Here is a 12,427-nt window from a genome sequence, read left to right on the forward strand (position 1 = left end):
GCTACCCACTAAATCAGCTAAAAAATTTCCTCCTGGAACTGGGCAAGCTCAAAGCTGTGGGGTATGAGAACAGCATGGCCTGATTGTCTCAGCCTTGAGAATTGTTATTTATCTAGTTCAGAATTTGTATCCAGAGCCATTAAAGTATTACCTGAAAGAGACTGTATAAACTACAGGAGGAAAAAAAAGCAGAAGCCTGCATTTCTTAATTATTAATTATACACGTCACCTCTTTTCTTTACTAAAACTTTGGTTATTTTTTTTATCTTTATCTTGAAAAAGTTTCACAGGGAGTCTAGAAATCCTTCTTTTCAGAAACCTCGTTAATATAGATTTTTTTTTTAATGTTTAGAGCCCTTATTCATTACCTGCATTTGAATAACATCCTAGACTACTAGACCCTGCAATGCCTCAATGCGTCGGGCCCTGGCACATTAAACACGCCACTCCGGGTTTCAGCGCTCGAGCGACCAGCGTTACCCTAGTAACGGCACCCGTGTGCCTCAGGCTGCAAACTGGAATGGGGCGGGGCCATTCAAAATTTCCGAGGGCTGACGGGTGATGGCCTCCCAATCGGTATCCGAAGAGTCTCATCCCTGGTCCGCCTGAACCAATGAGTGCCAGAGAGGTGCGTTTGGTATAGTAAGGGGCGGGACGAGTGTCTTAAACAGCAAGAAGGGAGCTTCCATAGTTTCAGGTGAAAAGCAGCGAATTTCGAGGGGGGTCCGCAGGTTTAAGGTAAATGTTCTTGTTGAAAAAACAGCTGGTGCGAAGTTTTTGGCGCTGCTGTGGGAGCGCACAACTGGGTTCGGGGGCAAGGCTGCTTTCTGGATTCACTTCTTAAAGGGAGTAAGACTAGCCGCAGCCCTGCACCTGATCTAGCTGTGAAGAGCTAAGCAGATCAGTCTTCTGCGGAGTTCTTTCTCCTCCCATCCTTGTTGCCATAGGCACTGCTGTTGTTTTCCCTGTTCTATTTCTCCCCCCGGGTGCCGTACCTCTTTTTTCTGGACTCGATCCGACACCCCCCACCTCAATCCAGATGCATTTTAGGTAGCCGCACCCTTTCCCGGACATTCACCATCCTGGGTACCTCCACTGTTGTCCCACCTACTTCACTCCAGCTTCTCTCCCCTGTCCGCTCTCTCAAAGCAACTTTGTTCTGGGTGCATCTGCTGTTATCCTATTCTCTCTGAATCTAGTCCCATCTCGGATTCCTAATGTCCTCAACCCTCCTGTCTCCTGCAGCTGCTCCTTATCTGAAGTCTCTTTTCTAGATACCGGCTATTAAGTGCCAACTCCTTCCCCTGAAGCCCAAATAGCTTTAAGTTATTTGCAACATACTAACCATTTGGATCCTGAAATCTACTCATGATCAGGACCTATTCTGCATGTTGTATTGCTCTGTGCCCCACCCACTAACGTAGTTAGAGTTGCCAAATGCTGTTTTCGAGGATAGGTTGACCATTAATGGTTTTACTCCAGTGCATGCATGGACTTGTAGACCTGGAAAAATTAGTACAGAAATCGGACCAATCTACCCTGAAGAAGCAGAGCTAGTTGGCCTGAATAGGAAAGCCCTGGCCATGTGCCAACAATATACCGTAGTGTCCTCACCTAGCCCTTTCTGGAAAGATGAATTCTAGGATGGCTACAGATCTCCCTCTTGTGCCTTTTCAGCATATCACAGGATTTGAACATACTGTAGTTATGACTAATCATTTTCATGCTGCTTGAATGCCGTTCACTGTAGCCTAGATCTGGATGTGGGTCTATTGCTTTGGTTCTGAAATTCTTCCCATAAAGTGGGAGAAAATAAAGGCCAATAGAAATTCTACAAGGTGGTAGTATCAAGCTAGTTAAAAAAGTATATAGATCATTAGACTCCATTTATTAAGGCTTTTTTTCCCCCATTATGTATCTATGGGGACAAAGCTTAAAGGACAATTCTGTAGATTGGCACCTCAGTCTAGGCACATCAATGCCATGTGCTTGGTGTCAATTCTATAATGTAGGAGATGGATTTAGTGGAAAGAGGGGCGAGGGAGTGATAGGTGGACTGGGAGAGAGCGACCCAATTTTGCCAGTTGGTTTCTGGGTCTGCAGGCTGAGGAACGGAGGAGAGAAGGTTGAAAAATTTGGTCCAGAATAGGTTGTTTGTAATTTTTTTGCGGAAGGTAATGGAATTGGAAGTGAGTGGTGGAGCTCCAAAAGGTGACATGAAAATTGGGAGACAGAAGGTCCCTAAGAGGTGGTCCGACCAGGGTACATGTTCCCAGCGAGTGTCACCGGCTAGAGTTTTGTGAGCGGTAAGATCGAGGAAACTGATGAGATCTAGTGTGTGCCCTTTTTCATGGGTTGGGGATGGGGCAGGGGGGGAAACCAAGGGAGGTGAGGAAGCTAATGAATTCGGTTGTGTCCTTGCTGGTGAGGTTGTCTAGGTGGAGATTGATGTCCCCGATAATCAGTAGTCTTTGGAATTTGAGGAAGGCATTTGTTATAGTCTCGATGACGAGTTCAGAGGATTTGTTCCAAGGGGTAGATGGGCGATATAAAAGCAGGATACCCAGTGCATGAGGGTGGAGTTCATCGTTGACAGAGGCTAGCATGTATTCTAGTGAGGTGTGACTGCCTTTTTCAAGGAGCTGGACATCAAAAAATGATTTGTAGAGAAATGCCAGGCCACCTCCTTTTCGGTTAGTTCTAGGAGAGAAAAGGCCATGGTAGCCGTGGGAGCAGAGTTCGTTTTGGGTAAATTGGTCATCTGTTGTGATCCAAGACTCTGTGATGCATAGGAATCCAGGATCAGAATCCGCAAGTAGATCCTTCAAAATTTGGATCTTGTTGCATGAGGATCTGACGTTGCAATAAAGTGTTGGGACTGGGGTGAGAGAATCGGAGGCGAGGTTTGGGAGGTTGGCAGGGGGAATAGGCTTTAGAGAGGCAAGGTTGGTTCGTCGAGGGTTTTTTGGGGGGGGAATGGCTTCTGGTGCGTATCAGCGTGGGGATTCTGAAGCCAGGGCAGATATTACTGACACTTGCGGAATTGAGGAGGTTGGGAGAGGGAGGTAATAAGCAGAGGGTGGTGTTGAGCGAGGAGCAGAGTAGGAGGAGAAGGAGCCACATGGATGGCTTCATGGTAAGGGATTGGGAAGCCTTTGGGGGTGGGGAGGCAGGTGAGAGTTGGGGAGCTTTGGGGGTGGGGAGGCAGGACTTTTTTTTTTTTTGAAAGCTAGGATGGAGGAAGAGCTAGGCAGCTGTTGGGGAGTTAGGCAGAAGGGGTTTTTTTTATTTTTTTTTTAAGAAAGCTAGGATGGAGGAAGAACTGGCAGCAGTTGGGGAGCTAGGCTGCAGTTGGGGAGCCTTAGGGGTGGGGAGGCAGGACTTTTTTTTTTAATTTTTAGAAACAAACCCTCAGGTTTAAGAGGTGTGGGGCGGAGGAAGGAGAGACCAGGAAAGGAAAGGAGCTTCCTCCTTCCTCTGCCTAGAGGAGACACTGGAGGGAGAGCTTTGAGGACCCTCAGTGAGCTAAGGGGGAGTCCAGGAATCCAGTACTGAGATGGGTAGGGAACACTCCTGTACAGATGGGGAGCTTTTCCAGTAGACCCCAGAGGCTGGAGGGAATGTGCTCAGAGGGAGTAGAAGCAGAGCTGATCCGGCGGCCCTCGGGGGCTGAAGATGAATCCGGCGCTAGAGAAAAAGTCGGAGGAGAAGCGGGCGCTCCTCTCCTTGGTGTGGGGCCGGAGAAAAAGACCACGCTGTGCCGGTGCAGGAGATTTCAAAGTCAGCTCTCCTGCTGGGTCAGGAGAGGGGCGGAGCAGGGCTCCCACGCTCCTCTCCTTGGTGTGGGGCCGGAGAAAAAGGCCATGCTGTGCCGGTGCAGGAGATTTCAAAGTCGGCTCTCCTGTTGGGTTGGGAGGGGGGTGCAGCTGGGCTCCCACGCTCCTCTCCTTGGTGTGGGGCTGGAGAAAAAGGCCATGCTGTGCCAGTGCAGGAGATTTCCTTGAAAATCTAGATACACAATATCGACCAGCTCACCTTTACATGTTTGTTCAGTCCTTTGAAGAAATGTAGTAGATTAGTGAGGTAAGATTTCCCTTGACTACATCCATGTTGGCTTTCTCATCAATCCATGCTTATGTATAAGCTCTATAATTTTGTTGTTTATAATAGTCTTTACCATCATGCCCAGCAGCGATGTCAAACTCACTAGTCTATAATTTCTCAGATCATGTCTGGAATCCTTAAAAATTGGCATTACTTTGGCCACTCTCCAGTCATCTGGTACCTTGCTGTATTTTAAAGATAAATGATTAATTACTAACAATAGCTCTGCAAGTTCATTTTTGAATTCTCTGGGATGTATACCATCAGGCCTAGGTGATTTGTTATTCTCCATTTTATCAGACTGCCCCATTACATCTTCCAGGTTTACAGGGATCTTTTTTTTTTTAGTTTCTCTGAATCATCAGCATTGAATACCGTTTCTCTCCCACATATTCCTCAGTGGAGACTGAAGCAAGGAATCCATTTAATCTCCGTTTTGGCTTTGTCTTTCCTGAGTGTGCTCTTTTTACCTCTTGTTAATCTAGTGGTCTACTCTATCTGATTCTTTTACTGGCTTCTTGCTTCTAATATACCTTAAAAAATTTGTATTATGTTGTTTTTACCTCCAACGCAATATTCTTTTCAAAGTCTCTCTTTGCATTCATTATCAGCATTTTGCATTTGACTTGCCATTCCTTATGCTGTTTCCTGTTATTTTCAGTCATGTATTCCCTATATACATAGAGAATCCATGTCTGCATTGGGAAATCTGGATGCCAGAAATTATATCTGCTTTGAGACACATCTACTGTAAGTGCCTGCTGTATGGACAGCTGTAAATCCTGATATTTTGGCTCGCTGTGGTGCAAGTACCCAACACCCTCCCCTTCGACAGCACACTCAACCCTGATAGAACCTGACCCTTCCATCAAGCACACTCAACCCGCATGTCAACAGTCCCTCCCCCCCCAAAAAAAAATCAAAGACACCCTTGGAGCAGCCACAACCCTTCCCCTGCCAGCAAAAACACCTCCCAGTAGGTGATTCCCCTACTTGATTTCCTATTATTGATAATTTTAATATGGGATCAATGTACAACTTTATATCCTGGAGCAGTGGTCCCCAACCTTTTTGCCACCAAGGACCGCTTTTACAGAAGCAAATTTTTCCAGGAACCGAGGTGGGGAGGATTTGGAGCGGATTCGTAGGGCAGTTTTATACACAATATACATTACATTTCTATTATTATTAAGTTATAATATCATAATAGAAATTATACAACTTACCATAATGTAAAATTGTTGGGAGTCCTGAGCTTGTTTTCCTGCAACTAAATGATCCCATCTGGGGACGATGGGAGACAGTGATACGCATGCAGAAGAATCCCGCCAACCCATCCCCCCTGCGCACCTTTCCATCTCTCCCTCCCATCCTCCATGTGCAGCAGAACCCCAATGACCCTGCCAACCCATCCCCCCTGCGCACCTTTCCATCTCTCCCTCCCATCCTCCACGTGCAGCAGAATCCCGATGACCCTGCCAACCCATCTCCCTGTGTAGAACCTTTCCATCTTTCCCTCCCACCCCCCATGTGCAGAACCCTGGCGACCCCGCCAACCCATCCCACTGCGCACATTTCCATCTTTCCCTCCCATCCCCCATGTGCAGCAGAACCCTGATTACCTTGCCAACCCATCTCCCTGTGTAGCACCTTTCCATCTCTCCCTCTCATACACCCCCGTACCACCAGTGCCCCCAAGAGCTCCTCAAATGGGGCTTTCTGGAAGGAATGAAACAGTCCGCTTAATGTTGTTGAAAAAAAATCCTTAACTTGGAAGTAGGGGAAAATGTCTCCAGAAGACAGCTTAAATTGCTCCCTAACCTCAGCAAACTCCCAAATTCTATCCCCCTCTAAAAATTGCCCAAAATACTGTAAACGCAGTCTGCTCCACCTGCGAAAAAGACCCCCAACCCTACCCAGCTGGAAATCCAGGGAGTGCATCAGAGGTAAAAAAATAAAGGTACACCATAACCCTGATGACCCTGCCAACCCATCTCCCTGTGCACCTTTCCATCTCTCCCTCCCATCCCCCACATGCAGCAGAACCCCGATGACCCTCCAACTGTGAGGCCCCGACATACCTGAAAAGCAGTGGCAGCAATGAATAGGCTGCTTCGCTGCCTTTCCCACCAGGGCCTTAAGAACATAAGAATTGCCACTGCTGGGTCAGACCAGTGGTCCATCATGCCCAGCAGTCCGCTCACGCTGCGGCCCTCTGGTCAAAGACCAGTGTCCTAACTGAGACTAGCCCTACCAACGTATGTCCTTGTTCAGCAGGAACTTGTCTTGAATCCCTGGAGGGTGTGTTCCCCTATGACAGACTCCTGAAGAGCGTTCCAGTTTTCTACCACTCTCTGGGTGAAGATGAACTTCCTTACGTTCGTACGGAATCTATCCCCTTTCAGTTTTAGAGAGTGCCCTCTTGTTCTCCCTACCTTGGAGAGGGTAAACAACCTGTCCTTCCATCTGCTGCCACGTCACTGATGTCATCAGTTACGCGGCGGCAGAGGGAAGGCAGCGAAGCAGCCTGTTCAGTGCTGCAACCGCTGCTGCTTTTCAGAATGGTAGTCAGCGGCGTTCTGCTGAGGGATGGAGGATTTCTTGCGCCCGGCTGTCAGACGGCTGTGGGCTGTGGACCAGGGGTTGGGGACCCTTGTCCTGGAGGATGTAATACTTTACATTTGCCTAGAGCTGATCATAGAGGGCATAACTCTTTTTACACCCCTTCACTAGAAATCTTAGCGTGTGAAACCAGGGACGGTTTATTTCAGGGCTCATTATGCTGTATATTATGTTATCCTAGGACAAGCAAGCAGCATATTCTCACATGTCTACTGTCCCTGGATAATATCTGTTACGGTAAGTAACTGTGCTTTATATCCCTCCGGGAAATTGGCTTACTGTTGAAAATGAGTTCTTGGAATTTGCAGCAAAGCATATTTTAAAACTAGATTTTACTCTTTTAATAGGAGATATTAACCTGAAGTTAGATGATCTATAAAATCTATCCACCTGAATATCTGCAGGATTTTTAGAAGTGTTAGGTCTCTCCTTTTATGCTAACATCCCATAAAAGGGGGAACAACTTGATCTGCTGGCATAACAACTACTGATGGAAGATGAAACCTTGTTTTTAATAATGCAATTATGGTTCCGTGTTCAGATCATTTTCTGTTGAATTTCTTTGTATTATGGTTTTTAAAATTCTAGCAGAGGAGATCCTTTTATACATTTCTAATTACATTGCTAAATATTTTCCAGGAACAAACAATTTAAAATTCTTAATGCCTATCTATCTATCTATCCTCACATATGAGTGATGTCATCCATGGAGCCCGGTATGGACTGTGGTAAAAGTGTATTGCCACTTTAAATTTTTAGGAACTTCGCGACTTCCCACACGACACATGGTGTCTTCCTGTCCGACACCAGCTCGCGGTACCTCAGATCTTTGTTTACTATGGAGCGAAGAAATGCTTTTTTCTGGACTCTGTACATTGCATGTTGCCTTCCTGTCAATGTACTTCTTTTGGCTTTTTGCCATTTTTATTATTTTTCTTAGAATATTTTTCTATCTTTGGTTTGTGAAGAAAAAAAATTCTTTTTTCCTTTGTACCTCAGTTGAGCCATCAACCCTCTTTTTTTTTTCTGCTTCGGCGGTTTTTCTCCTTCTGTCACCTTTGAGTTTAACCTTGCTGCCAAATTTTTCCATCCATGTTGAAACCATTAAATGGTTTTAAAAAGTGCTGTTTGTGTCAGTGCCTTATCTCATTTACTGACCCGCATAGTTGGTGTTTACAGTGTTTGGGCCCTGAGCATTGGGTAGACACCTGCACTCATTCCACCCTACAAAAACGGCTCATTAAAGGCTTTCCACATGCAGCAGGAGAAACTGTTTGGCTCAACAATGGACTCTGGGGTTAGATCTGAGCCTTTGGTGGACATCATTCTTGCATCGGGGAAGCCTGCTAAGAAGTCATCCTCTTCCCAGCAAGCATTGCAGGCCTCTACAGCATCAAGTCCCTTGATGCAAGCCAAAGGTTGATGCCAACACTCTCCTGCAGTGCAGGCTGTCTCTCCTTCAGAGTATGAATCCTCTTCGAGGTCACCCACCCCTTGACACCCTGTTACACCGATAGTGCCGGCTGTTGAGCCAAGGGAACAACTCAGTAAGTTTTTCCAAAGGAAGATCGATGACATGTTCAAATTGCACTTGAAACTAGTGCTAACATTGACATCCTCGGTACTCCACAGCCTAAGTATAGCACTCCAAGGCCACATGGTACCAATTCTGGGTCTACACTGACACGCCAGTCTACTTCCTATTGGCACTCTTCCAGTAGACATTGACACTCTCCATCGAAGCATCAATCCTCCTTCTCCTTGAAGCGTTAACATTCTGCATCAAGGCCTTGATGCTCTCCATCAAAGCACTGACATTCTTCATTGAAGCATCTACGTTCTCAATCACGTCAATCCTATGCTTCCAGGTACAAAAGATCTTTGCATCATTCCTTATCTTCATCGGATCTGTACCGATGACATCAAGAAAGTTCTCACTGATCCCACCAGTCACCTGGGACTTATGACTCTGATCTCTCTCATGCCACACTGACTCTGAATGTGAGCCTACTTTTAACTGCTCCTGAATCATATGGTATTCCTTCAGATCCATCTCCTTCTCCTCCTAGAAGAAGGTCTCCTCCTGAAGGACTTTCATTTACTAGATATATCAGAAAGTTGGGAAAGGCTTTCCCTGTCAAATTAGAGGCTGACACTGAGCCTAGAGCAGAGCTCCTTGATGCCTTGGATTTTGATAGAAAGAAACATAGAAAGATGACGGCAGAAAAGGGCTATAGCCCATCAAGTCTGCCCACTCTACTGACCCACCCAATTTAGTCTGTGCGCTAATGACCCAACTCTTTAACTCAACCTTCTTAGTGATCCTACGTAGGTGTCCCATTTATTCTTAAAGTCAGGCACGCTGGTGGCCTCGACCACCTGCACTGGAAGCTTGTTCCAGCGATCTATCACTCTTTCCGTGAAGAAGTACTTCCTGGTGTCGCCATTAAATTTCCCTCCTCTGAGTTTGAGCGGATGTCCTCTTGTGGCCGAGGGTCCTTTGGGAAAGAAAATGTCATTTTCCACCTCGACACGTCCTGTGATGTACTTAAATGTCTCAATCATGTCCCCCCTCTCCCTACGTTCCTCAAGAGTGTAGAGCTGCAGTTTGTGCAGTCTCTCTTCGTACGAGAGATCCTTGAGCCCCGAGATCGTCCTAGTGGCCATCCGCTGAACCGACTCGACTCTGAGCACGTCTTTATGGTAATGTGGCCTCCAGAATTGCACACAGTATTCCAGATGAGGTCTCACCATGGCTCTGTACAGTGGCATTATGACTTCAGGTTTCCGGCTGACGAAACTTCTATTGATACAACCCATCATCTGCCTTGCCTTGGATGAGGCCTTCTCCACTTGTTTGGCAGCCTTCATATCTGCACTGATGATTACTCCCAAATCTCATTCTACTGAAGTCCTAGCTAATGTTTCTCCTAAGGAGACTCCTCTTTCTGTCAAAAGATTGATTCACTCTACAGAATAATATCTTGTCCTGGCTTTGACAAGCTGCAGCTACAACATTAATTGTCGTGGAATTGACCATTAAAAAAATCCTCCAGCTCCAGGGTTTATGCTTCTGTGCTACCAGGACGTGATGGGCCGTACTATGGATAAATTTGGTCACCGTCTTTACCAAAACTCTGTTAGCTAACTTCTACATGTCTTTTTACCTTAAACATCTGGTAAAAAGTTGACTGATTTTGAACAGCATATTACCTCAGACTATCTTGCAGATTTTCAGCAGACTACTCACAGTATCCTTCAAACAAGAAAAGATATGGCAAGAATGGCATTTGATGCATTTAAACTGCCATGTCTGTTGCTATGAAGCATCTTACTTGGCTGCGAGTTTCTGACATGTATATTAATCTTCACAATCGCTTGACCAACATTCCATGTCTTATTTATTTATTTTAAAAATTTATATACAGTTTAAATAGAACTCTTTGGTGACTGCATAGAAGTGGCTACTCAAAAGCTTACTCAGCATGAGCAGAATTGCAAAGTGCCATTGCTATGTTTTGACATTGTTTTAGATCAGATCTGTTACGACAGAAGGTAGTGATCAATTGAGATTGCTCTGAGGAAAAGGATTTTGGTGAATAGCAACTAAAACAATTGCTGAAATGCTGCAGATATCCATGGAATGTGTTGGATGTATAATCCACAAGCAGCTGGGTATGCAGAAGCTGTCAGCTAAGTGGGTGCCCAAATGTTTGCCAACTTTTTGGAACAACTAGTTACTGTTGATGAAACATGGTTACACCACTGTAATCCTGAAACAAAACAGTCCATGCAATGGTGGCACTCAGGTTGGTCGAGGAAATTCAAGACCCAAAAATCAGCATGTGAGCTCCCTTTCTGACCCATATGTGCATGCTCATATGCACGGCTTAGAGCAGGGGTAGAGAACTCCGGTCCTCGAGAGCCGTATTCCAGTCGGGTTTTTAGGATTTCCCCAATGAATATGCATGAGATCTATTTGCATGCACTGTTTTCAATGCATATTCATTGGGGAAATCCTGAAAACCCGACTAAACTAAACTAAACCTTAAGTTTTATATACCGCATCATCTCCACGGAAGTAGAGCTTGGCACGGTTTAAAAGAACTTAAAGATGAGAAAGGGTAGGAAAAGGTTTACATAAGTTTATAAATCGAGTGGAAAAGTAAGGGAAAAAAGAAATTACATGTTAGAGAAGAGCCAGGTTTTTACTTGCTTGCGGAATAAATGGAGGGAGCTCAGGTTCTGCAGTGGGATAGTAAGGTCATTCCAGAGACCTGTGATTTTGAATAGAAGTGATTTTCCCAGTTTACCTGCGACTGGAATACGGCTCTCGAGGACCGGAGTTCCCTACCCCTGGCTTAGAGGGAACACTGGCTTCTGTGACCTCTACTGTATTTCATGGCCACAGTGTTGTGGGATCAGGAAGGTGTTGTAATGATTGACTATCTTTTAAGGGGCCAAACAGTTAATGCAGAATACTACTGTAACTTGCTGTATTGAATATTTCTGTAAATTGTACTGATTAAAGGAGACATTGAAAGAAAAAAAAAGAGGAGGAAAGGAGGTCTTTTTTTGCAAGACAATACACTTGCTCACAAGACTGGCAAAACAGTACATGTTTTGATTCAGTTGGGGTTTCAGTACATAGACCACCCACCCTACTCACCAGATCTTGCTCCATCTGACTATCTGCAGTGAAGTCATCTCAATCTGGACTTTAATCCGACTGTTCTGATTTATATTTTCACTTTTTTTTCCAGTTTATGTTTTATTGTTAATTTCATTCATTGATTTGCCCCTTGTTTTGTTTTATTTTTAACATTTAAATTTCTCCAAAATTCTATTGCTCAACGGTTCCTCCTTTCTGCAGCTATTCCTATCTCTCTTCTTTTCTACCTTTCAAAGTCCTTAGATCAATGTAGTCTTGTTAGAATGTTTTTTTTCTTATTTTTTCTTCTATTTCTATTTCTTACTTTTATTACTCAACTAATTGTTATTTTTCCAGGTACTTCAGTTAGATTGTGAGCCTTCGGGACAGTAAGGGAATTTCTAAGTACCTATTCTTTATTTATTTATCTTATTTTTATTATATCCTTTAACGTATATTTCTCTGTAAACCTATATTACTTATAATTTTAATGCACACTATTGTCTATTTTCTGTAAACCGCTTAGAATCCTAACGGAATTTAGCGGTATATAAGAAATAAATTACATTACATTACATTTACTATTTTCTGTTTCCAAACCTTAAAAAGAGTTTGAAAGAGTGACAATTTTTGAGTGATTTGGAGGTGTTTGCAGCAGCAGAGCAGTATTTCAGTGACCAGACATCAGAGTAATTTTTGTAAGGGTTACAGAAACTTCAGACACAATGTGCCAAGTATGTTGAACTTAGGGGTGAACATGTGGAATAACTTGTAAGTTTCATGGCTCCACCTATTTCCCTTCCTGTTTGGGCTGAGAACTTTTCAGCACCTCCTTGTAAGATCTCCTATCTACAGTATATGCTGTGCTGTAGTTTACTGTTTATCTTGGCCTGGGATCTTGGCCACAGGAGCCAGTTCTGTTGGTGCAGCAAGTGCTTTAGCGCCTCCAGCATTGAGCAAACATAGTACCTTCACTTTATCCACATATGGATAAATGTAATGGTTTCATCACCCTCAGTCATTGTGAACTGTTGGTTCCTATCAATGTTC

General features: G+C 44.5%; 1 protein-coding gene across 5 annotated transcripts in view; it reads left to right on the forward strand.

Moving 5' to 3' along the window:
* Nucleotides 1-661: 661 nt before the first annotated feature.
* The window catches only part of CAPSL (calcyphosine like), a 62,367-nt gene continuing 50,601 nt past the window's right edge, over nt 662-12,427 (forward strand). For 2 of the 5 annotated variants that reach the window (XM_033932838.1, XM_033932857.1), the window contains exon 1: nt 662-738. The gene's annotated coding sequence lies outside the window, so the exon portion shown is untranslated. Of the gene's footprint in view, nt 739-6,912; nt 6,964-12,427 lie in introns of those variants that run through there. The other 3 variants (XM_033932851.1, XM_033932843.1, XM_033932846.1) reach the window with 3 other exon arrangements.

The sequence above is a fragment of the Geotrypetes seraphini genome, chromosome 1 (genome assembly GCF_902459505.1).
Source record: "Geotrypetes seraphini chromosome 1, aGeoSer1.1, whole genome shotgun sequence".
NCBI classification, from domain to species: Eukaryota; Metazoa; Chordata; class Amphibia; order Gymnophiona; family Dermophiidae; genus Geotrypetes; species Geotrypetes seraphini.